General features: G+C 42.6%; 1 protein-coding gene and 1 pseudogene across 1 annotated transcript in view; one reads left to right on the forward strand and one right to left on the reverse strand.

Annotated features, from left to right (window-relative positions):
* Positions 1-26,371, reverse strand: part of RAB11FIP3 (RAB11 family interacting protein 3) — a 106,580-nt gene that overhangs the window by 71,690 nt on the left and 8,519 nt on the right. The window lies entirely within an intron of this gene.
* LOC118642540 lies at positions 16,014-16,362 on the forward strand (annotated as a pseudogene).

The raw sequence follows: 26,371 nt of genomic DNA on the forward strand, positions 1-26,371 counted from the left end.
TGTACCTCGGTTGCAGTTTGTCCCCGGCCCTGGTTGGGTTGGGTTGTGCAGGTGGCAGCCACTCGATGTGTACCTTTCAGGTTGATGTTTCTCTCTCTCTCTCTCTTCCCCCCCTCCCTCCCTCCCGCTCTACCTGAACAAAAAATGAAAATAAATAAATAGTAGATACACAGGTCCTAATGTTCCATTTGCTCATCTGCCTCCCCAGGCAAGGACCAGGCCTGTCCTGTCCACCTCTGGGAGCCTATACCTGGCCCAAGGTGATACAAATAACACCCTGATGAACACACAGCTGGGAAGGAATGGGTGTGTACCTAGGAGAAGACAGATTCTATTCTGAGGCTCCCTAACATCTTCTGGCAGAAACTTTCTCCCCATGAAGAACCCAGTACAGGAGCCAACATTTATATGGACTCCTGCAGGCCTCAGTGGGAATGACACCCCTCAGCTCTCATTCCCTAACACCAGACCAGATCAGAGTCACTACTGTGTAGTCCACAGTTGGTTTTTGTTTTTGTTCTTTTGAGATTTGGTTTAAACCTATAAGTGACAGTTCCTAGATTAGGATTGTACCTAGGACTCAATCTTAAAAGGACTAAAAAACTCTAGAAGCTCTAAAATGCTGAGCATTAAACCTTAGAGTATCAGACCACCACTGCTAAATAAAGTCAATTGTAGAACTAGCCTAATGTCTATGGTTATCATAATTTTTTTAATTATCAAGAGATCATTAAACAATGGAAAAAACTGCTTAACAGAATTAAATTCTTCATGATCTCACAAAATGAAATTCTTCAGGCTCTCATTCTATCCAATATCATCCTAGTTTTCTCTTTCACCTTCTGTACCTTGCTCTTTAAAAGAAGAATGTTAGCACTGGCCAGTGTAGCTCAGTTAGTTGGGTGTTAACCTGCACACTGAAAGGTCGCTGGTTCGATTCCCAGCCTGGGCCTTGGTTGCAGGTCCCAACTGATAGATGTTTCTCTCTCACATCGATGTTTCTCTCTCTTTCCTTCTTCTTTCCTCTCCCTCTAAAAAAAAAAAAAAATCTATTAAAAATAAATAAATAAATAAAAGCAGAATGTTCAACCAAAACAGAGACAGTATTTATTCTTAATTTAAGGACATAGAATGGCATATGCCTGAAACTGACAAGAAAATATAATGTCACAAAGAAAGAACCTCTACAGAAACTAATAACACTTTTAGGGCTCCACAAGATTTTAAAGGCTGCCTGAGCCAACCCCCACATCACAGGTTAAGAAATGGACGCCTCGCCCTGGCCAGTTTGGCGCAGCAGTTAGAGTGTCGGCCTGCGGTCTAGAGAGACCCGGGTTCGGTTCCCGCTAAGGGCACGTTACCTTGGTTGCAGTTTGTCCCCGGCCCTGGTTGGTCGTGCGGGTGGCAGCCACTCGATGTGTCCCTTCACGTCGATGTTTCTCTCTCTCTCTCCCTTCCTCTCTCTCTCCTCCCACTCTATCTGTACAAAAAATGGAAAAATATCCTCAGGTGAGGATTAAAAAATAAAAAAAAATAAAAAATAAAAAACTAAGAAATGGACGCCTCAGGCCAGGTAACACTCATGCCATGACATAGAAAATAGACGCACACACAAAAGTACTTACTCATTAACACTTTTAGAGAATCTGCAGCTCAGATACACTTACAAGCAAAAGGCAAATTAAAGCTACAATATATACCATTTTTCCTTTATCAGATTGGCAATACTTTTCAAAATAATTTTCTTTTAAAATATGTTAAAATCTTGCCCAGCTGATGTGGCTCAGTGGTTGAGCATCAACCCGTGCACCAAGAAGTCGTCAGTTCAATTCCCAGTCAGGGCACATGCCCAGGTTGTAGACCCAATCCCCATTGGGGGACATGCAGGAGGCAGACAATTGATGTTCTCTCTCCATCTCTCTCTAAAAATCAATAAAGAAAAAAAAATTTTTTTAATAAAATAAAATACTTTAAAATCTTTATATCTGCTCCCTCTGCAATTTCATTTTTAATACTTTAACCTAAGAAAATAATAAAGATTGTACAGGAAGATTCAGCTACAATAACGCTTATTATAATAGTAGAAAAGTGAAAACTGAAAATACCAAAGACAGAGGATTAATCAAATAAATTCTAGCACATTCATTCATATAATGAAAAACTAGCCATAAAAATCATGTTGTAGAAGTAGATACACTAACATGAGAGAAACTGAAAATATACTGGCCCTGGTCGGTTTGGCTCAGCAGTTAGAGAATCGGCCTGCGGTCCAGAGAGACCGGGTTTGGTTCCTGCAAAGGGCATGTACCTCAGTTGCAGTTTGTTCCCAGCCCTGGTTGGGTTGTGCAGGTGGCAGCCACTCGATGTGTCCCTTTCACGTCGATGTCTCTCTTTCTCTCTCTCCCTCCCACTCTATCTGAACAAAAAATGGAAAAATGGCCCTGGCCGGTTTGGCTCAGCGGTTGGAGCATCAGCCTACGGTACAGAGAGACCCGGGTTCGGTTCCCGCTAAGGGCACGTATCTCGGTTGCAGTTTGTCCCCAGCCCTGGTTGGTCGTGCAGGTGGCAGCCACTCGATGTGTCCCTTCACATCGATGTTTCTCTCTCTCTCTCTCTTCCTCTCTCTCCCTCCTGCTCTATCTGAACAAAAAATGGAAAAATGTCCTCAGGTGGGGATAAAGAAAAAAAAAAAAAAAAAGGAAAAATGTCCTCGGGTAAGGATAAAAATATATATATACTGACTTAAAGTAGATTAAAACTGTAAATTATTATTTTGGTTTTATCTCTCTTATATAACTAATAGTTTAAAAGACTAGAAGATTGAAAAGATTCACAATGCTGGATAGAATTTTTGTTTTCTCCTTTTTTGCATGTTTTTATTTAAATGTGCATTTTCAACTATTATTTTTGTTTTTAAGTGTCTTCTTATTGCTATAATGCAATACCAACCAATGAGAACAGGTTCTTTTTTTTTTTTTTTAAGAATTTTATTGATTTTTAGAGAAACATTGATGTGTGAGCGCAAAACAGTGATCAGCTGTCTCCTGCACGCCCCCTATTGGGGATTGAGCCCAAAATGTGGGCATATGTGCCCTGACTGGGTATCTAACCAGGGATCTTATGGTGCACAGGATGACGCCCAACCAACTAAGCCACATCAGCCAGAGCAACAGGTTCTTGATTTATGTATTACAAATGCTAAGATTCCTTCCACTAGAAAGTTCTTAGTGTAAAAGAGAAAGCCCAATGTTCTCCTAAGTGCTGATAAGGCCTCACTAACTGGTACTTTCTGTGAAATGCATTATCAGGCAGAGTCCTAGAAATGGTGTCTTAAAAATAAAATCACCCAGTCCGGCTGGTGTGGCTCAGTACTTGAGTGCTGACCCATGCACCAAGAAGTCGCCGGTTCTACTCCCAGTCAGGACACATGCCCACGTTGTGGGCCTGATCCCCAGTGTGGGGCATGCTGGAGGCGACCAATTGATGTTCTCTCTCTCATCAATGTCTCTATCTCTCTCTCCCTCTCCCTTCCTCTCTCTCTCTAATATCAATAAAGAAAAAAAGTTTAAATAAATATATAAATAAAATCACCTAGAGGAAAGTGTCCAGTAACTTAGTGGCTTTTCAATCCTCATCAACTAGAATGAATCATAAAAGGAATTTGTATTTCCTGCAGCAAAAAATGCAACCTTGTTTTTCTTGGATTTTTGTAAAATAAACCAAACCACCCAATGCTGGAATGAAATAGAACTTTGTAAACAAGTGAGAAAAGAAGAAGGGTGAGAGAGAGAGGAGTGGAGTAGGAAAGGAAGAGAGGGAGGAACAAACACTTTGGAAGGTTAACTGCTCCAACATGTTCTCTCCTTACTCTTCTTACTCTCCTGGAGAATCACACCCAACAGGAAAGACTATCCACCTGTCCCCTTTGTGTTCAAACAGCCACCTGATGAAGCAGCTGAGTGTAACCTGAACTACTACCCACAAAGGTCACTCATAGGTGCTACCCTTGAAACCCAAGCGTAGATGTGAAACACCATCGCTTTTGAGCAGCCCAGAAAACAAGGCCTCTCCATAAAAAAATAGCACATCACAGAAAAACAATTCATCTTCTACTTGATTATCACTTAGTGCCGCTTCAGAAGCAGAAATCCATAAAAGCACCCAAATACCTAGAGTGAGACACAGCTGAACAGGACAGAGAGAGCCACTCCTGAACACAGTCCAGAGCAGTCTTCCACTCCTTTGCAAATATCCAAAACTTTCATGAGAATTATCATAGGCTCCAGAATGAAGAGGAAAAAAATACTTTGTTTCAAAGCATGTGTACCACACAGACCCTGTCCCTCTAATTTCTCCTTGAGTACTCTTCACACTGACTGGGCCTGAGCCTGGCAGGGTGCAGAACAGCAAGGGAACCTCCACAGTGACGATCACAAAAGAAGCCTGTGCCCAAGCACTAACTTTAAGCCTGACCACAAAACAAAGTTTAAATTTACTGATTACTTACTGGCGACAAAGGCCCCACTGACTCATCCAGGCTAGCAGGGTCCCTCAGACCACTTCATACACTTTTCCCTGAAAAGGCAGCACCTCAATGTGGAAAGCAATTGGACTTTGGGTTTGCCAGTTCCAAGTTCAATTTCACCTCTCTTGCCAACTGTTTTTCTGGCCTTCTCAGAACTGTTCCTCAAATAAACCTCCTGGGCTAAGGTGACAGTCCTCACTCACAACACAGTCTGCACCAAGACCCACAAAAGAGGCACCCAAACCTGCTCTAAGTTCACATGCTCCCACCTGCCTGAGGACAAACGTTTTCCTCACATCAAAGTTCTCAACTTCACAGAGTGCAGAATGAAGAGGTTTCCTGCTCTCTTCCTGGTCCCACCTCCCTAAAGTCTGAAACAGTCTTTGGCACACCTCTGCTGGTAATTCTGTGTGCAGCCAGGGTCAAGAAGCATTGCTTTGGAGAAGTACATTGCCTGGAAACTGGTTAGGAAGGCAGGCTCTCAGGCCCCACCCATAACTTGCTAAAAAAAAAAACAAAAAACCTGTTGATGAGACCCAGCCCTGAGTTTTATGAAACCCTCCGGGCGTTTTGTTGCCTCTGGAGCTTGAGAACCTCTGATGCGGAGGGAGGAGCAGAGGCCCAGTTCAAAGATCTCGGGAAAATATGTAACTCCAACTAACATCTCTAAATGCCCGAGACACCCACCAGCAGAAATATTAACCCCACTTCAAAAAGCAGTGTCATTTAGGGAACCTCATATTTCACAGGCTGTGAATATGAACTTTGATTCTTCCCTCTTTAAATACATAAGTCAAAGTGCATGCCCTGGTCCAGCCGGTGTGGCTCAGTGGTTGAGTGTCGACCCATGCACCAAGAGGTCACCAGTTTGATTCCTGGTCAGGACACATGCCCAGGTTGTGGGCCCGATCCCCAGTGGGGGGCATGCAGGAGGCAGCCAGTTGATGTTCTCTCTTATCGATGTTTCTCTCTCTCTCCTTCTCACTTCCTCTCTCTCTAAAATCAATAAAGGAGGAAAAAAAAGTACATGCCCTGACCATCAGTCATTCATAGAAGAGAGAATGGAACCTGGGCATGGGGACATATGTTTACTGAATGGCAGGGGAAAAGCAAGGCAGGGCAAAGTGGGTAGTGGCTCTATGACTCTGAGGTCCCACCTCACATTAGGGTTCATGTACATGAAATCAGCATGCAGCAGAAACTACAGAATACCAGTCACAAGGGATTTTTTTTTATTACTATTACAGTATATTTCAAATACTTAAATCTATTTTCATCAATTGTCTACATGTGGGCATTTAAACTACATAATCAGGACTTTATGGGGAGTGGATGTGGAGAGAGGTAATTTTATCCCAAATGAGAATATGTTCCCATTGTTAATAGTGACTGGGGAAGATTTCGTGTCCTATGGTATGCATTTCTGGAACACTTGTTTGTTTTTTGTTTTGTTTTTTTGTTGTTGTTTTTTTAATCCTCACCCGAAGATATTTTTCCATTTACCTTCAGATAGAGTGAGAGGACGGGAGGGAGAGAGAGAGAGAAATATCAACGTGATAGAGACACATCAATTGGTTGCCTCCCGCGCTACCTGGACCAGGGCGGGGGACCGAACCGCAACTTTGACAAGAATCAAACCCAAGATTCTTTGGTCCTCGGGCCGATACTCAAACTACCAACTACTGAGCTAAACTGGCCAGGGTTTGTTTGTTTTTTTATTTTATTTATTTTTTTATCCTCACCTGAAGACATTTTTGTATTTATCTTCAGATAGAGCGGGAAGGAGAGAGAGAGAGAGGAAGAGAGAGAGAAAAACATCGATGCGAGAAAGACACATCTACTGGTTGCCACCCACATGACCCCAACTGGGGCCGAGAACAAACTGCAACCGAAGTACGTGCCCTTAGTGGGAACCGAACCTGGGACTCTCTGTTCTGCAGGCCGATGCTCTAACCGTTGAGCCAAACTGGCCAGGGCTGTTTGCTTTTTTTAATAGTGGACAAATATGACTTTAGTTATCAGGAATATCAAAGGTTAAAGAAAAACAGACCCAAGCTCATCTTCCTCCATCCTAAAGGAGGCTGGATAGGAAGAAGGTGGATGAGTGTGGACAGAGAAGTACCTGTTCTCACTTCCTCTTCCTGCCTCACCTCTCAGCTCTCCAGCTGTGCCAACAGGGTATTTGAGGGAGCCTTCTTTCCTGTCCGTGGTGTGGCTGGCCCAAACACTGACATGCCCAGATTCGGCACACAGCATTTTCAGAAATAAGCCCCTCCTTTCTTTCTTTTATTTTTTATTGATTTGAGAGAGAGAGGAAGAGAGAGAGAGACAGAAACATCGATAAGAGAGAACATCAATCGGTGCCTCCAGCATGCCCCCCACTGGGTATCGGGCCCACAACCTGGACATGTGTCCTGACCAGGAATAGAACTGGTGACCTCTTGGTGCATGGGTCGATGCTCAACCACTGAGCCACACCAGCCGGGCAGTCTCTCCTTTTTTAAAGGGTTAGTTTCTTTCTTTCTTTCTCTCTTTCTTTCTTTCTTTCTTTCTTTCTTTGGTACATGCCCCTAGCGAGAACCGAACCCAGGACTCTCTGGTCCGCAGGCCGATGCTCCAACCGCTTGAACCAAACCAGCCAGGGCTTACTATGTCTTTTGAACATCTTTGTGAGGAAGACATAACTCCTACCTTCCGAGAGACAACAGGCAGGATGCTGGCAGCAAAGCAAAGGGATTTCTTTCAGCAAAGAGAACATTCTTCAGGAAATTAAGATGCCAGCGAGACCCAAGGAAAACACCTACCAGTTATGCCATTCTCTGGGAAGAGGGAGAAAGAAGCTGCCCTGATACAACCTCTCCCTGTACTTTTAGTTTTCACAGAAAGCAGTTTCATCCCCAATGTGGTATCGCAATTTCTTTAAGCCATTTAGTAAGTCTTCAATAAAAAGAAAAGGGACACAAAAATGTACAGACCAGAAACATTTTAAGCACTTTCTAATTTTTGAAACTATCTACAAACTCACTACATCATCTAAATATGTAAAACAAGTCAATTAACATGTTTTCATAGATGCCTCTATTTAGGAAATGAAAAGACTATTTACAACTGCAGAAATGGAAACAGGAGATTCCTAGGAGGTAGAATAAATATTTTTCCCATAATAAAAGTTAAATAGAAATCAATCAAAGAAAAAAATAGGGTGTGATCTGTTGAAAGGGTCCTAGATAACCAGACATGGCAAAAATAAACACATAAAAACCACAGATGAGACACAAAGCCTCATTTTAAAAGAAAAGCATTCATTTTTCCTGCCCTAATTTCAAATAGCCCCCAAACCATTACCTCCTAAAAGCAGGAAATGTGTTTCCTAATTTCATTTGGTAACTCCCCTAAAAAGCCAGTGCCCAGCTTAGTTCACTGGCACACGGTTTCAGGTAAACCCACATCACCCTAGGGCCAAGTTCTTGAGCCACAAGCCATGAATACACATGCAGTTATTTTAAATTCCCCTGGAACATCCCAGAGGGGAATTAAAATCCAGAGAACACTCTGCTCCTGGTAAGCCTTCAATCATGCTGACTCTTACTCTTTGCAAAGCACTCTCCCGTGTCAGGAAGTTTAATCATTTCACCTGACATGCATTGCTCACAACCACCTGTGAACTAGTACCACTAGGATTCTCATTTAGAGAAAAACCTAGAGTAGTTGAGTAACCTGTCAGGGCCCTTAGCCTATCTTAAAACAAACACCACCCGCTGCCCCTCAGCCTCTCACTCCTCAGCCTCCTTTTCAATCTCTGTCCTGTGATTTACACTCTGTTCCTCTGCTCCTCCTCCTGGCCCTCAAAGGTATTTTCTGAGCTCTCTCTCCATTGGTGACTCTAGCTTAACTCGGTTGTTCACTTCCAGCTGGTCCCAACACTACTCAACCCCTTTTCCTTGCTGACAGACCGCAATCCTGTCCAGGTCTTCCTCCCTTCCTTTAATTCTGCAAATATCCAGGAATGCTACTGCACTCCAGGCCCACCAGGCACATTCATGGTGGATGGGTGGGAATAGAGATAGATGTCATATAGGAAAATAAATAAAACATGGAGTTTGCTGGATAATAGTAAGTGCTAAGGAGAATATTATTCTCCTTTAGTAAAGTGGGGAAAGGGGAACGGAGCAGAGAGTGCTGGAGGCAAGGGAGGCCCCAGCAGGGAAGGCTGCCTCTGGTCAAGCCAGGAAAGTGATCCTGACTGGTTTAACCCATATGCCTCACACTGTGGGGTGAGTGCTGCATTCCTAACAAGCCCCCAGAGGATGCTAATGCTAATATTGCTGCTGCTACTGCTGCTGCTAGTCCAAGGGCCCCACTTCAGAAAGCTCTGCTCAAGCCAACTGCGATGCCTCAACTCCCTGGCAGGGGCAGGCCTGGGGAGCCTGTGAGCAAACATGGCCAACAAAGGGGAGGAGAATTGGGGGGTGAAGGGGGGGCAGCAAACATAGCCAACAAAAGCGGGGAGGACTGGTGGAACTGGAGAGGAATGTAGAAGAGTTTCTTAAATAGGGACACAGGGAGAGGATTCTCTTTCTGCCCCAGGATGCTGCTGGCTGCTGCAGCCAAAACCATGAAATCAGTGAACCATCAAAGACACTGATTTTTTAATCCTCATTGATACATTTCCATCTATCTTCAGATAGAGTGTGTGGGGGAGGGGGAGACATCAACTTGTTGCCTCCTGCACAACGCCAACCAGGGCCTGGGATCAAACCACAACAGAGGTACGTGTCCTTGATCAGAATCAAACCCGAGCCCTGGCCGGTTTGGCTCAGCGGTTAGAGCGTCGACCTGCGGTCCTGAGAGACCCGGGTTTGGTTCCCGCTAAGGGCACGTACCTCGGTTGCAGTTTGTCCCTGGCCCTGGTCGGTCGTGCGGTGGCAGCCACTTGATGTGTTCCTTTCACATCGATGTTTCTCTCTCTCTCTCTCTGTTCCTCTCTCTCCCTCCCACTCTACCTGAACAAAAAAATGAGAAAATGTCCTCGGGTGAGGATAAAAAAATTAAAAAAAAAAGAATCAAACCCGAGTCTGATCCATGTGCCGAGGTCTAACTGCTGAGCCAAACTGAGCTGGGTAACAGGGCTGGATCTTTTTTTTTTTCTTTAATATTTTTTCTTCATTGATTTTAGAGAGAAAGGAAAGGAGAGGGAGAGGGAGATGGAGATGGAAACATCGATGACAGAGAACATCTATTGGATGCCTCCTGCACGCCCCTCACTGGGGATAGGGCCCACAACCTGGGCATGTACCCTGACCAGGAATCCAACCGGCGACCTCTTGATGCATGGGTCGACGCTCAACCATTGAGGAACACTAGCCGGACCAGGGCTGGATCTTAAGGACATTGTTAAGGTGTCACCTACCTAAGATTTGTCCTATGTAACTGTTCTTAATTCTTGGAGCTATTTACAGTCCAGCTTTCTGTTATTTTCTGCTGCAGTTGTTCTAACTACTGAACTCGGACTACATCTCCAGCCCAGACCTCCTCTCTGAAGTTCAGGACCAGAGAGCATTGTACAGTCCATGGATGTGTCCAGAAGATCTACAATAGGGCTTCCACCTCCTCACTCCCTCCTCCCTATCCCTACCCACAACCATTCAGAATTGGGTCATATCATTATTGCCTCCCAGAGCTTAAAGCTCCCTCTCTGTTCCATCTCCTTAAGTACCACTAAGTCCAAGCAGTCGCCAGCCCTGTGCTAACCTCCCATATACTCTTGTCCTCTCCAAACTGAGCCATCTTTCAAAAAAATGGCACAACCTCAAGTAATCTCTGCTTTTCCTTCATACTATTCCTATCAGCTTGTACTTACTGGAGATCACCTGTTTAATGTCTTGAAGGAGGACAGGAAATGGGTTAATCTCGCTTCTCATTATGTCCCCAATACCTATTACACTACCTGGTATGTGGAAGATGCTCAATAAACACCATCAAGTATATTTGCCAAGTGAATGAATGAGAAGTGTCTGAGCTAGAAACAAAACTGACTCCAAAGCCCAAAGGACACCCTTTTATTTCCTTTATTGTTACATATAACATCCGTTTTATAGGTGGAAATCCAGCCCTTGAATAACTAAACACAAAAGAACATGATGTTCAACAACACTTGGCCAGAATACTATTACCAATAGCATCTATTCCTCAAAGGATTCGTTAGGCACAACAGCTCCTCAGACACTCAGTTACCCTGCATCTCAAGCACTGCCCAGGGCCAGGTTCCTGCAAACCTGGCATGGGAAGGAGATGCCTGCAGTTGCTCAGCTTACAGTTTCAGGGATTGTATTTTACAGCCAGTAACAGGAAGCTCTTGCTGAAACAGATGAGGTATTTCCAGAAGCTCAGCCAAGGACTTCTGGCTCCTCCCTTTATTACCTACTCTGATGCCACAAAAAGCTCTGAAATGCTAAGAAAGCCTGACTAAACCTCTTCAAAATATCTACAACTCCAAAGCACAAGACAGTGTCCTCGATGTTCCCAGCACAAAAATTTGTCCTGCTAGAGGTTAGGTACATGAAAAGTAACCTTTATGGTTGGAGGTATAGTGGCATTACTCCAGTACAGAACTGAATAAAATAAATGCCTAGCAACCATGGTACATAAACATAATTAAATATTCCAGGGTTACAAAAAACTAATTTCAAGTATGTGGACTTTTGACTTTGTCAAAAGTTGAAAACTTGCACACACAAAATGTGAGATGAGAAAGGCTAACCCAAATAATTTGTTGACACAGATTTCCTGCATATTACATTCGGGGGAGAACAGAAAGAGCAGCAGTAGCACCTGAGTCTCAGCCCTGCCATCCCCACTTGTAACACTAACAAGTCCTACTGTACTGTATTTTTTTGTTTGTTTGTTTTTTGGGGGGTTTTTTTTGGTACGTGCCCCTAGTGGGAACCAAACCAAGGACTCTCTGGTCCACAGGCTGACGCTCCAACTGCTGAGCCAAACCAGCCAGGGCCTGCTGTACTGTATCACAAAACTACGGCAGGGGCAGTGAGAGAAGTGCATAGGCAGATTCCTAAGCCTGTTCTGATAGATATACATGTGGGGTGTTGAGGAAGGAAAGGAGCTAGCTTATCAGAGTTGAACGGGGTGAATACATGAGTTTCTCTCCACTACCTCCTGAAAGTCCACTGGAAAAATACAGCTTCAGCCCTGGCCAGTTTGGCTCAGCAGTTAGAGAGTCAGCCCTCCAGGCCAGGGCAGTATCTAACCAAATTTAAATGTTTTCTGTGTCACTAACAGTGAGAACAGGTAAATTTGTGGTTTAAACCAAACCCAAAGCACAAATCCAATTTTACTGCACTATGTTGATACCTAAATCTACAATGAAAACCCCCACAACTTCTTCATGTAATGTCCCCCACAATGTATACCCAAATACTCTGTAACCACTGTCATACCAAGACAAAACACAAAGTAGAAAATGCAGTTACTCTGAAACAAGAAATTATTTAGCTACCCTAAGCATTTCTACCCTCTTTCCACACATTTAATCAAATCTGTATTTATCACATTTCAATATTGTCAATAGGAAGGGAAAGCATTCTTTCTTAACTTCCTTTTCAGTGAGTCTGTTGGACAAGATATATACATCCCTTGGGTAGCATATTCCTAGTGTAAGAGTTTGAATTTCCCATTTCAAAGAGAGGGGTCATTTCACATCCTATGTACTCCATGAACCAACAAAATGCTAGAGTGGGTGTTGAGTTAAAAAGTTAAACTTGTGCCCTGGCCAGTTTGGCTCAATGGTTGGAGCAACGGCCCACAGACCAGAGAGGCCTGGGTTCGGTTACTGCTAAGGGCACTTACCCCGGATGCAGTTTGTCCCTGGACCCGGTTGGGGGTCATGTGGGTGGCAGCCACCTGATGTATCTCTCTCACACCGATGTTTCTCTCTCTCCCTCTCGCTCTATCTGAGGATAAATACAAAAAAAGTGTCCTCCGGTGAGGATTTTAAAAAAAGTAAAACTTGTGCACCTATGTGTAATATTCCTTTACTTATTTGGGACAAAGGGGTTTTTTGTTTATTTTCAAGATTTATAAAAGCCACACAATCAAACGTATAGTCCATGTGGTTCAGATGGTTGGAGCATCATCCCATACACCAAAAGATGGCAGGTTCAATTCCTGGCCAGGGCACATATCCAGATTTCAGATTCAATCCCCGGTGTAGGGCGTATGTGGGAGGCAACCAACTGATGGTTCTTTCTCCCATCAATGTTTTTCTCTCTCCCTCCCTCCTCCTAAGAGCAATAAAAAAGAAAAATCAGCCCTAGCCAGTTTGGCTCAGCGGTTGAGCATCGGCCTGCGGACCAGAGTCCCGGGTTCAGTTCCCGCTAGGGGCACGTACCACCAAAAAAAAATCATTTTTTAAAAATCTTCCCATATCTTAAAAAAAAAGATGAAGTATAGGTTATCAATGAATTTCCCATATTGTAGTTTTCCTTTTTATTTTGAAATATGTTGAACCCATTGCAAAGTTCAAAGAATATAAGAAACATCTATATTTCTCTCCCCTAGATTCACCAATTATTAATGTCCTTCCATATTTTGTCTCTTTCTACACACATGACTTTCTGTGTGAAACTATTAAAAGTAAGCTACAGCCCTGGCCGGTCTGGCTCAGCAGTTAGAGCGTCGGTCTGTGGTCCAGAGAGACCCGGGTTTGGTTCCCACTAAGGGCGCATACCTCAGTTGCAGTTTGTCCCTGGCCCTGGATGGTCGTGCGGGTGGCAGCCACTCGATGTGTTCCTTTCACGTCGATGTTTCTCTCTCTCTCTCTCTCTCTCTCTCTCTCTCTCTCTCTTCCTCTCTCTCCCTCACTCTATCTCAACAAAAAATGGAAAAATGTCCTTGAGTGAGGATAAAAAAAAAAAGTAAGCTACAGACATCAAGATACCTTCCTAAATCCTTCTAGCATGTATTTCCTAGGAACAAGGACCACCCTCCCTACATAATTACAATACCATATGACACTCAGGAAATTAACACTGAAAATTTTAAATATTCTGTCTATATTCAAATTTTCCCAATCATCCCAATAACAGCCTTTACAGTTTTGCTTTGTTTTTGGGTTTTTCTTGTCCATTCAGGCATTTTATTTACACATATGTATTAATTACTCCTAGAAAAAGAATCTGAAGATTTTCCCTTCTATGTGTTTTCCTCTTGCTTCTTCATGGCCCATAATACCCGCAGAGGTTGTAAATACAATGAAACCAAACTGATGGGACAGAAGCAGGTTGTTCTGCCATTTTTCATCTGAGTTGCACATCAAGTCTGGGGTTGATTACTCCACACTGTCTAACCTGCATGTGAAGTTCACAATTTTCCCAGCTCTGTAGTCAATAATTTGAAATTCAGCAAGGTAACCATGCTTCATCATCACAGTTAGAAACTGGACAATGACCTTGGAGCACAGACTAATAAAAAACGTGTTTGCCTCTTTTTAGCATGGTTGATACTCTTGAGAGTATCATGCGCACCATTATGGCAACACCAAAAGATGGCTGAAAGAGTGGTTCTGCTTTCTTTTAATCCAGGATCCAGTACAGGGACAGGCATTAGTTGTCACAATTCTTTGGTCTTCTTCAATCTAGAAGGGTTCTGACCCTTTTTATGACAGTGATATTTTGAACAGTCCAGGCAGTTGTGTAAAATCCCCTATAATCTGGGTTTATCTGATTTTTTTCTGATTATGTGACTCAGGTTAAACATGTTTGGCACCCCATGCAAAAGCACATAACCTATTATTGCGGAGCCTGAGTTTGATCACCCAGTCAAGGTAGAGTCTGCCAGATTTCTCCAATATAGAGATATCTCCTTCCTTCTGTAATCAATCATCTGTGGAATGATTCTTTAGACTGTGTGAGTATCCGGTCTCCATCCCCATCCCTCGCAAGTATTTACACAATGTTTTTTAACAACCACTGATGATTCTTGCCTGACTCAATTACCCTGATGGTCGCAAAATACTGATTTTCTAAATCTTTCCCTCTTTCTACTTTAACTGGCATTTGTCTGTAAGTATCCCAATACACCCCCTTTGGAGTATCACTGGACTGATTTTTACTACGTGCTGTGAACTTTTAAATTCAATGTATCCTTGCCCTGGCCAGTTTGGCTCAACGGTTAGAGTGTCGGCCTGCGGTCCGGAGAGACCCGGGTTCGGTTCCCGCTAAGGGCACGTACTTCGGTTGCAGTTTGTCCCCGGCCCTGGTTGGTCGTGCGGGTGGCAGCCACTCGATGTGTCCCTTCACGTCGATGTTTCTCTCTCTCTCTCTCCCTTCCTCTCTCTCCCTCCCACTCTATCTGTACAAAAAATGGAAAAAATATCCTCGGGTGAGGATAAAAAAAATAAATTCAATGTATCCTTTACCATCATTACTCCTTTTTGATGCTCAAAATGTCCCAGATTTACCCAGCGGGAACCCATTCAAGCCGCTCCTTTTTCGACATGTCCTCATCAATTTTTGAACACTTCCTCCTTGCTTTCTGGTACAAAATAATCCAGGCTCATGTTCAATTCTGCCTGCCCAAAATCTGGACTATTTCTCCAAAAATCCTTGGTTCTTTAGTAGGAAATAATGTTTGGCAACCAAGATCTGGGGGCAACGTGTACTCATTGCTAGTAGGGTCACTGCTCTCAGACTCTCTCAGGAGACAGATCCAGAAATTTTTTTTGATCATGTATTCACACTGATACCTCTAATATAAATCCCAAGATGACAAAATTCTTCCCCACCTTTTCCATACCATATTTTTAACTCCTTTCTCCCAGAGAACCGTGGTTTCCAACACCAACCAGTATATTTACTCATTTGCACTAACTCAAAATACACCCAAAGCAATTTCAGAATTACTACTGCTGATCTATCAACAACAAACCTACTTTGTAGTTTTTTTCTTTTGAATATATTCCACTAAACGTATATGGAATACTGTTTTCATGTGACTTGAGTTACTTTCTTATGTAGTTATATTAATCCAATAAACTTCTAGATTCATTTGTTTCTATTTGAATTCAATTTTATTTTTTGAGTATATAGACTATTTGCGTGGTTTAAGACAAAATTATATAAAACGGCATACTCAGCCCAGCCAGATGGCTCAGTTGGTTGGAGTATTGTCCATACACCTAAAGGGTTGCAAGTTCAATTCTCAGTCAGGGCACATACCTAGGTTGTGGGTTCGATTCCCAGTTGGGGCACATGCGGGGGGAAGGTGACCAATGTTTCTCTCACATCAATATGTCTCCCTTTCTCGCTAAAAAAAAAAATCAATAAATTTATCCTCAGATGAAGATAAAAAAAAAAAAAAAAGGCATACTCAGATAAGTTTCACTCTCATCCATATCCCTTGTACTTTTGTCCCCACCTCCTTAAATAACTTATTTAAAATTAGTTTCTACCTCTCTCAGGTCCTCACTTCCAAGATGACCAAGAAAAGAAGAAACAATGGTCGTGCCAAAAAAGGCCGCGGCCATGTGCAGCCTATTTGTTACACCAACTGCGCCCGATGCGTGCCCAAGGGACAAGGCCATTAAGAAGTTCATCATTCGAAACATAGTAGAGGCCGCAGCCGTTAGGGATATTTCTGAAGCAAGTGTCTTCAATGCCTATGTGCTTCCCAAGCTGTATGTGAAACTACATTACTGTGTGAGCTATGCCATTCACAGCAAGGTAGTCAGGAATCGTTCTCCTGAAGCCCGGAAAGACCGAATACCCACACCTCGATTTAGACCTGCGGGTGCTGCCCCACGACCTCCACCAAAGCCCATGTAAGAAGCTAAGTTCCTAAGGATTGAAGAAAAGTTCTCTGGGAAAAAAAATCAATGGAAATTGTACTTTGAAAACAAAAACAAAAACAAAAACAAAAAAATAAAATTAGTTTCTAATCTATCCTTGCTGTGTTTCTTTTTGCAAGAGGCAAATATATATATATTCTTATTTCCCCTTCTTTCCTTTTTCTTTTTTTCTTATAGTCAAATCTTTCTGGCCCAGGCCTGCCCTGGAGCTTGTGAGTATAGAAACCTCAGATGGGTGGAAGATTGTGACTACATGGCCAGGATAAAGGTGAGAAGAGGCCTGGTCTGGGGATTGTAAGGAGTAATTTCTTATTCTACCTGTGAATTCCTCTTCCTCTTAGCTGAAGTCCATCGCTTTGGGTTCTGGGACTCAGATCCCTCATCTTTTATTTTTTAATTGTAGTAAATTAACCATTTTAAAGTATACAGTTCTATGGCATTAAGTACATTCACACTGTCCTACCACCATCTCCAGTACTTTATCATCTTCCCAAACTGAAACTCTACCCATTGAACATTAACTTCCCATTTCCTCCTCCCGGGGCAACCACCATTCTACTTCCTGTCTCTATAATTTGACTACTCTTGGAGCCTCCTATGAGAGGGATCATACAATACCCATTCTTTCTCAGCATATGTCATATATATTTCACTCAATGTATCTTGGAAATCACTCCCTACCAGTTCATAGGAATCTTCCTCTTTCCTTTATTTTTGCAGCTGCACATTTCTGTTATGTGGATGTACTTCACTCATCCTGGGTGGCCATTGGGTTGTTTCCATATCTTATATCACAGATAATGAATAATAACCCTGTGCACCTGTGGTTGTATTTATAAAGGTACATCCCAGAAGTGGGACTGTAAGGTCAAAGGCTAAATGTATACACAGATAATACTAAATTCCCCTCATGAAAGCTGTACCATTTTGCTCTCTCACAGGGAATATGAGAGCATGCCTATTTCCCAAGAGCCCCACCCACAGACTGTGTTCATGCTTTTACCTGTTTGTCAACATGATAAGTGAGAAATGCTATCTCAGTGATCTTAATTTGCATTTCTTTTATCATGAGTGTAGCCGAGCATCTTTAGTACCAAGCAAGGGATCACCACTACCTGATGCACATAGAAGCCAATAAAATACTATGGTACCAACTTTTAAGAAAAGAAAAGGCTTTATTTGCAAGTTGACTGTCAAGGAGACAGAAGGCAATGTTTAAATCTGTCTTTGATCCAGGGTTTGGGACGGAATTTTTAAAAATATGTTTTTATTGATTTTTTTGAGAGAGGAAGGGAGGAGAAATAGAAATATCATTCAGCTGCCTCCTGCATGCCCCATACTGGGAATTAAGCCCACAATCTGGGCATATGCCCTGACCAGGAACTGAACCAGCGACTTCTTGGTGCATGGGTCAACACTCAACCACTGAGCCACATCAGCCCCACATTGGCCGGGCTTGGAAAGGAATTTTAAGGAGTTTCACCAGATCTTCCTGGACAATAAACCCTTCACTTCTGAAGGGATTCAAGTTTTGGTCAGGTTCCAGTCCTTTGGTTCTGTGGGGAAGAGCAGTTAAGGGTTCACATGTGCTATTCATAAATGGTGTATCCAAGGTTTAAACTTAGGTTCAAGGTCTTGATAAAAACAGGACAGGACCAGTTTAAACTGGTTCCGTGGTTACAATTTTTCATATATCTAAGGACAATCTGTGTATCTTTTTCTGTGGAATGTCTTCATATCTTATGTCCATTCTTCTAACAGATTTTGATCTTTTTTCCCCTTTGACTTTTAAGACTCTTTTTATCAGCCTTTAATCAGTGACTCATGTTTTTTTTTTTTTTAAACTTACTTAAGAACACACTGGTTAGGCTGGCTATACCCTCCCACAACTTCTAGATGAAGATCTGAGGTAACTCTATTGATATAAGTAGAAGGACCAGGGATCAGACTATACACATAGCCCATAAATGCTAACAGTGCTCTGAGCAGTACCAGGAACCTAGCCACCCTCTGCTCAGATCTCTCCTGCAGTTCACAGCTTTCTAAGCATCCCTCATCTGCATTTCAAGTTTGAAAAATGTTCCCACTGGCTGAAGTTTTTAAAAGGTACTTTAACAGGCTTTAAATAAAAATCTACCCTCTCTAATCAATGTGGACTTTTATTTATTTTTATTGTGGCTCAAGCAATCTATTAGTAAAATTAAAATTACAATGGAACCTCAGTTCTCAAACTTAATTCATTCCAGAAGGCTGTTCAAGAAGTGATTTATTGGACTTCCAGTCAAGATGGCGGCGTAGCCGCCAGTATCGCAGACAGTATCGCGTCCTCCCACAACCACATCAAAGTTTCAACTAGAGAACAACCATCACTCAAAACCGCCTAAAATCAAGCTGAACGGAAGTCCTACAACTACAGAATTAAAGAAGCAACCACATGGAGACAGGTAGGAGGGGGGTTGGCGGTGGATAAAAATCCACATGTGGTGGATAAAAATCAGGAGGACACTTCGGCTGAGAAGACCCTCCTTGAGGACTGAGGAGTCCCTGTCCCACACCAGGCACCCCGTTCGGGGGTTCGGGGTTCCAGTGCCAGGAAGAGAAGTCCTCATAACTTCTGGCTGGAAAAACCAGCGGGAACTGAGGTTAACAGAGGATGAGGCAGCTGGAGCCCCAGGCAACTCCTCTTAAAGGGCCCAAGCACAAACTCACTCCCTCTAAGCTTGGAGGGGAGGCACCTCGAGGGGCACCAGAGACATACAGGGAAGAACTGAGCTGTCTGGCACTGGAGCGAGGGCTGGAGAGGGGGCTTTCTCCGGAACAAACTTGCTGTCAGAGGCCTTTGTTCCTTTGGTGGCCCTTCCCTGAGGCGGCAGATAGTCGCCATATCTGGGATTCCAGCAACCTGGCTCACACAGTTGCCCCGCCCTGGTGATTCCCTGAGGCCCCGCCCCACCCAACTTTCAGGCCCACCCAAGCTGTTGCCAGTTGCTTAACCATAGGATTGGCCTGTCTTGGATCCTGCTTCAGTTTTCCTAAATTCTTTCAAACAAGCAGCATCTGGTCTCAGATAGCCTCATACCTCTCGTTAAGTAATACACAGAAACAAACACAGGGAGGCAGCCAAAATGAGGAGACAAACAGGTCCCAAATGAATGAACAGAACAAAACTGCAGGAAAAGAATTAAGCGAAATGGAGATAAGCAACCTAACAGATGCTGACTTCAAAATACTGCTTATAAGGATGCTCAATGAACTTACTGAGAACCTCAGCAAACTTAGTGAGGGCCTCAAGAGCATAAAAAAGGACTAGTCAGAAATGAAGGCTGCACAGTCAGAAATGAAGAAGGCACTAACTGAAATAAAGAATAATTTACACAGATTCAATAGTAGAGCAGGTAAAGCCAAAAAGCAAACTATCGATTTGGAATATAAGGAAGCAAAAAACACTCGATCAGAACAGCAAAAAGAAAAAAGAAGCGAAAAAAATGATAGTGTAAGGAGCCTCTGGGACAACTTCAAGCATGCCAACATTCGCATCTTGGGGGTGCCAGAAGGAGAAGAGAGAGAACAAGAAATCGAAAACCTGTTTGAAACAATAATGGCAGAAAACTTCCCTAACTTGGTGAAGGAAACAGACATACAAGTCCAGGAAACACAGAGAGTCCCAAACAAGATGAACCCCAAGAGGCCCACACCAAAACACATCATCATCAAAGTGCAAAAGGTTCAAGACAAAAAGAGAATCTTAAAAGCAGCGAGAGAAAAGCAGTTAGTTACCTTATAAGGGAGTTCCTATAAGACTGTCAGCTGATTTCTCAAAAGAAATTTTGCAGGCCAGAAGGGAGTGGCAAGAAATATTCACAGTGATGAAAAGCAAGAACCTACAACCAAGGTGACTCTATCCTGCAAAGCTGTCATTTAGAATCGATGGCCATATAAAGAGTTTCCCAGACAAGAAAAAGCTAAAGGAGTTCATCACCACCAAACCATTATTATATGAAATGTTTAAGAATCTTTTTTTTTTTTTTTTATCCTCACCCGAGGACATTTTTTCTATTTTTTGTTCAGACAGAGTGTGGGAGGGAGGGAGAGAGAGAGAGAGAGAGAGAGAAACATCGAAGTGAAAGGGACACGTCGAGTGGTTGCCACCCACACGACCCAACCAGGGCCGGGGACAAACTGCAACCAAGGTACATGCCCTTAGCGGGAACCGAACCCGGGTCTCTCAGGACCGCAGGCCGACGCTCTAACCGCTGAGCCAAACCGGCCAGGGCTAAGAATCTTTTTGAAGAAAAAGATAAAATATATGAACAAACAAAATGGCAATGAATACATATCTATCGACAATTGAATCTACAAACAAAATGAACGGGCAAAACAGAAACATTCTCATAGATAAAGAGAACATTTTGTTGGTTGCCAGATGGGAGGGGGTTGGGGGAATGGGCGAAAAAGGTGAAGGGATTAAGAAGTACAAATTGGTTGTTAGACTGACAAACCTCAAAGGGAAGGGGGTTGGGGGGTGGGAAGAAATAAACCAAAGAACTTATATGCATAACCAATGGACACAGACAACAGTGTGGGAAAAGGCAGGAGGGGGGTGAGAGTGGGGAGGAGGGGGTCAATGGGGGAAAAATGAGGAACATCTGTAATACATTCAACAATAAAGATTAAAAAAAAGTGATTTATTAAAAAACTGGATCAATTTCCTCGTTAGAAATAATGTATATTGAGAGACATCTGTAATACTTCCAACAATAAAAATAAATAAAAGAATATATGTTTAAAAAAAGAAATAATGTAAATTGAATTAATTTATTCCAGGCCCACAAATGATTCTGTTTTAACCTTATATATAATACATGTCTAAGGTACTATTTAATCTATAAATATACACTTCTTTTCTTAAATTTATTTCAAACCACCCCCTACTAGCCTTAAACGAATCACTTTCAGCACTTGTTCCAGGGGTGTCTTTCAGGAGGTCAGTATACAGTATCTTCACTTTTTCACATATCATTGCCTATGATATGCTGTCACGAGCTACCTGTTTTGTTTTGTTTTTATCCTCATTGAGGACAGTTTTGCATTTATCTTCAGATAGAGTGGGAGGGGGAGAGAGAGAAACATAAACGGGAGAGAGACACATCAACTGGTTGCCACCTACATGATCCCAATGGGGGCCAGGGACGAACTGCAACCGAGGTAAGCGCCCTCAGCGGGAACCGAACCCAGGACTCCTCTGGTCCACGGGCCGATGCTCCAACCACTGAGCAAACTAGCCAGAGCAGCTACCTGCTTTTTTTTAAAATTTAATTTAATTTTAATTTTATTTTTTGTTTATCAAAATCAACAACAGTTTTTCTACCTCTTCAAGTGCCTGTGATCACTGTTTCTTTAAATGTTTTTTTTTTTTTTATTGATTTTTTAGAGAGAGAGGAAGGGAGAGAGAAAGAGAAACATTGATGTGAGAAACATCAAAAGGCTGCCCCCTGCATGCCCCCCACCAAGGATTGAGCCAGAAACCTGGGCATGTGCCCTGACTGGGAATTAAACCGGGACCTCTCAGTTCATGGTCAATCCAGTAAGCCACACTGGTGGGGCTATGATCATGTTTCTTTCACACCCGTAGCAACTTTAGCACTCTTTTTTTTTGTTTGTTTAATTGTTGAAAGTAATACAGATGTCCCCCTTTTCTCCCCATTAACCTCCTCCTTCCTGCTCCCACCCACCTCCTGCTTTCTCCAACCTAATATCTGTGTTGACTGGTTGCACATACTATAACATTAGCACTCTTTTTTTTTTTTTGGAGATTTTTGTATTTATCTTCAGATAGGGAGGGAGAGGGGGGAAGACAGAGAGAGAAACATCAATGTGAGAGAGAGACACATGAAGTGGTTGCCACCCACATGACCCAACCAGGGCCGGGGACAAACTGCAACCAAGGTACATGCCCTTAGCGGGAACCAAACCTGGGACTCTCTGGTCCGCAGGTCCATGCTCTAACCACAGGTCCACATTCTAACCCCAGAGCCAAACCGGCCAGGGCAACATTAGCAATCTTGATGGCATCTTCATGTTTTAAAATTGTGTGCTGCCTGGCCAATGTGGCTCAGTGGACTGAACATCATCCCATGGACTGAGAAGTCCCAGCTCAATTCACAGTCAGGGCACATGCCCCGGGTTACCACTGGATCCTTGGTGGGAGACATGCAGGAGGCAACCGATTGATGTATTTCTCTCACATCGATGTTTTATCTCTCCCATCGATGTTTTCTCTCTCCCTTCCTCTCTAAAAAATCAACAAAAACATCTCTTTTTAAAATAATAAATTAAATGAAATTGTGTGTTCAGCCCTGGCCAGTTTGGCTCAGCCTTTAGAGCATCGGCCTGTGGACCAGAGAGACCCGGGTTCGGTTCCCACTAAAGGCATGTACCTTGGTTGCAATTTGTCCCTGGCCTTGATTGGGTCGTGCAGGTGGCAGCCACTCAATGTGTCCCTTTCACATCGATGTTTCTCACTCTCTCTCTCCCCCCCCACTCTATCTGAACAAAAAAATAGAAAAAATGTCCTCAGATGAGGATAAAAAAAAAATTGTGCGCTGATCATAGATTTCACCAGAAACAAACGCATTCTCTCCTTTGTCGCCTGAGAGAGCTTTTTGTCATGCTGAGGTATTTGCATGAAAGGGTTTCCATGTGCAGAAGCAAAGTTTTTCCCACAATCGAGACATATTTTTCCTTGAACAACTTAGCCAAGAACCAAATTATTCAAGATGGGAGACATTTGAGAACTGAGAACTATATTATTTAACTTCTGCCCTGGTTGGTGTGGTTCAGTGGTTAGAGTGTGGACCCTCATTCCAAAGGGTCGAGGGTTTGAATCCTGGTCAAGGGCACATACCTGGGTTGCAGGTTTGATCCTGCACTTTTTGGGGCTAATGCGGGAGGGGAGGCAACCAATCTATGTGTCTCTCTTCACATCTTTGTTTCTCTCTACCCTACTCCCTCCCTCCTTCCCTTCTACTCACTCTTTTTTTTTTTTATCCTCACCCGAGGACATTTTTCCATTTTTTGTTCAGGTAGAGTCGGGGGGGAGAGAGAGGAACAGAGAGAGAGAGAGAAACATCGATGTAAAAGGGACACATCGAGTGGCTGCCACCCACACAACCGACCAGGGCCGGGGACAAACTGCAACCGAGGTACGTGCCCTTAGCGGGAACCGAACCCGGGTCTCTCAGGACCGCAGGCCGACGCTCTAACCGCTGAGCCAAACCGGCCAGGGCTCTTCTACTCACTCTTAAAAAGAAGTCCAGAAAATAAACAAATAAATTACTATTTTACTTTTAAAAATATGATTAATCAGTTCACTAGCAGGCACCTTAATCTAAAAACAAAACAAAACAAAAAAACTGCCCCAGGACTACTAGTTATAGTAAAATGTTGTTAACTGACCCAATGATGTACAGCAATGAAGGTCTTTATAATATTGAACAATTCCTCTTGTCAGAACAGACAAACCACCTATAAAGAAACTTAGCCAACAGGCACCACTTCATTCATAAAGTGAGTTTTAGGCTTTAAACTGGTTAAAGTTGCTTAAAGAGAAATCAAAATAAATTATGTTAAATGAAAAACAAGGAATCATAAAAGCCTCTGATAACAATACTGATAAATTCCAAATGCCATGGAGCCCTAGCTCAAAACAGGGATATAAAACAAGCAAGCTCACTTTTGACTACAGCAGGTCCATTTTTACCTGTGGGCACAGAAGGCTCTAAAACTTTTGTAAAAATTTATAAATTTATGTAACCAAAGAAAAACAGATCATTTAACAAACTAGAATTATAAGAGCTATATATTCCTTTTTTTTTTTTATCCTCACCTGAGGACACTTTCTTCATTTTTTGTTCGGATAGAGTGGGAGGGAGAGAGGAAGAGAGAGAAAAAAACATTGACGTGAAAGGTACACATCGAGTGGCTGCCACCCGCCCAACCCAACCAGGGCCTGGGACAAACTGCAACCGAAATACGTGCCCTTAGCAGGAACCGAACCTGGGTCTCTCTGGACCACAGGCCGACGCTCTAACCGCTGAGCCAAACCGACCAGGGCAAGCTGTGTATTCTTAAATCCTTCCGGAAACATGGGTTTTTAGGAAAAAAAACTAGGATTTCAAAAAAATGGCTATAAATTTTAGAAACAGCAAGTATCAAGTTATCAACATATATATGATGTGTATAAAAAGGACTTAAGTCCGGCCGGTGTGGCTCAGTGGTTGAGCATCGACCCATGCATCAAGAGGTTGCTGGTTCCATTCCCGGCCAGGACACATGCCCAGATTGTGGGCCCGATCCCCAGTGGGGGGCATGCGGGAGGCGGCCAATCGATGTTCTTTCTCATCGATGTTTCTATCTCTCTCTCCCTTTCACTTCCTCTCTCTCTAAAATCAATAAAGAAAAAAAAAATAAAAAGGACTTAAAATAATGCAGTGATAGTGCTTCCTCTATTTACAGATAATAATGCTAAAATGTTAACTTAGCCCTTCAGTTTGTCTCAGATTTGGAGCATCCATCCATATCATCCCCACAATATCCCTGCAGAAAAGGGCACAGCACCATTCAAGGTCTGCTGTTGTTGGTCCAAGGCTCAGCTTGCCCAGCAAAAGGCTGATAGGGAACCAAGACACCTGTTTCAGCAGCATAGACAAGATCCTGTCTCGATGTTAGCTCTGGTTTTGAAACTTATACAAGAACACAGTTGTAACCAGAGTTAATACCAACTTGCCTAAAACAAGTATGAAATATATGGACAGAAAAAAAACGTACCTACTGAAAAAAATGTATTGTCTTCCCAAACCATGGTAATGAATCCATTTATCATAATCCACTAGTCTCAAGAACTTTTGAAAATTACAGGCAAATGCAATTCTTTTCACCAATTACTTAAGAGTTATTTATTAGATACAGATAAAAGTACAATGCCCATCTGGAAGCCAACCTTCAAGAATTATAAGCATTTCCCCTTTTTGGGGGCATTTTCTAATATACATTTATCCAAACATCAATAAAAATGAACAGTCTATCTTCGATAAGCATCTGAACAAATGTTACTTCAATGTTCTATAAAGGTCTTCAACTTACTAGAAAATCTGAGTTTCTTTAGATGTATTTTGTATATTGACCTAAAACCTAAATTGAGTCAAAGTAAAACATGTACAAATTTTATCTTTAGGGTTTATTTACATTTTTCATTTCTAAAAATTATAATGAAATCTTTTACTAGATTCCTTTTTACACTGCTTGAAATTGGTAATGTGTGTACAGACACAACTTTTCAAAATAGAATCAGTAATGTAACAGAAAATTTGGCCAATACCTCAAATAAAACCAAACCCCATTCCCACCATCCACTCCCCTCCTACAAGTATATCTCCCCAACACACACATACTCACACAACTAAAAGTAAATTTTTTAAAATATTTTTTCTTTATTGATTTTAGAGAGAGGAAGGGAGAGGTAGAGAGATAGAAACATCAATGACAGAGAACATCGATTGCCTGCCTCCTGCATGCTCCTCACTAGGGATTGGGCCCACACCCAGGCATGTGCCCTGACCAGGAATTGAACCAGCAACCTCTTGGCGCATGGGTCAATGCTCAACCAGTGAAACACACTGCCCTGGCACAACTAAAAGTAATTTTTCAGCCCTGGCCAGTTTGGCTCAGCGGTTGGAGCATTGGCCTGTGGTCCAGAGAGTCCCGGGTTTGGTTCCCCCTAGAGGCATGTACCAAAAAATAAATAAATAAAAGTAATTTTTCATATTTCCCTCAAGATTTTTTTTCACATGGATAATTTTTACATAGTTATAATCGTGATATACATACAATTTAGCATACTGCTCTCTTCACTTATATTAGAAGTGCTGATCTAAATTACATTGGCAACTTAGTAACCATTACTTTTACGGGCCATATAAGTCTTTAGT

The sequence above is a fragment of the Molossus molossus genome, unplaced genomic scaffold (genome assembly GCF_014108415.1).
Source record: "Molossus molossus isolate mMolMol1 unplaced genomic scaffold, mMolMol1.p scaffold_m16_p_3, whole genome shotgun sequence".
In the NCBI taxonomy this organism is placed as follows: domain Eukaryota; kingdom Metazoa; phylum Chordata; class Mammalia; order Chiroptera; family Molossidae; genus Molossus; species Molossus molossus.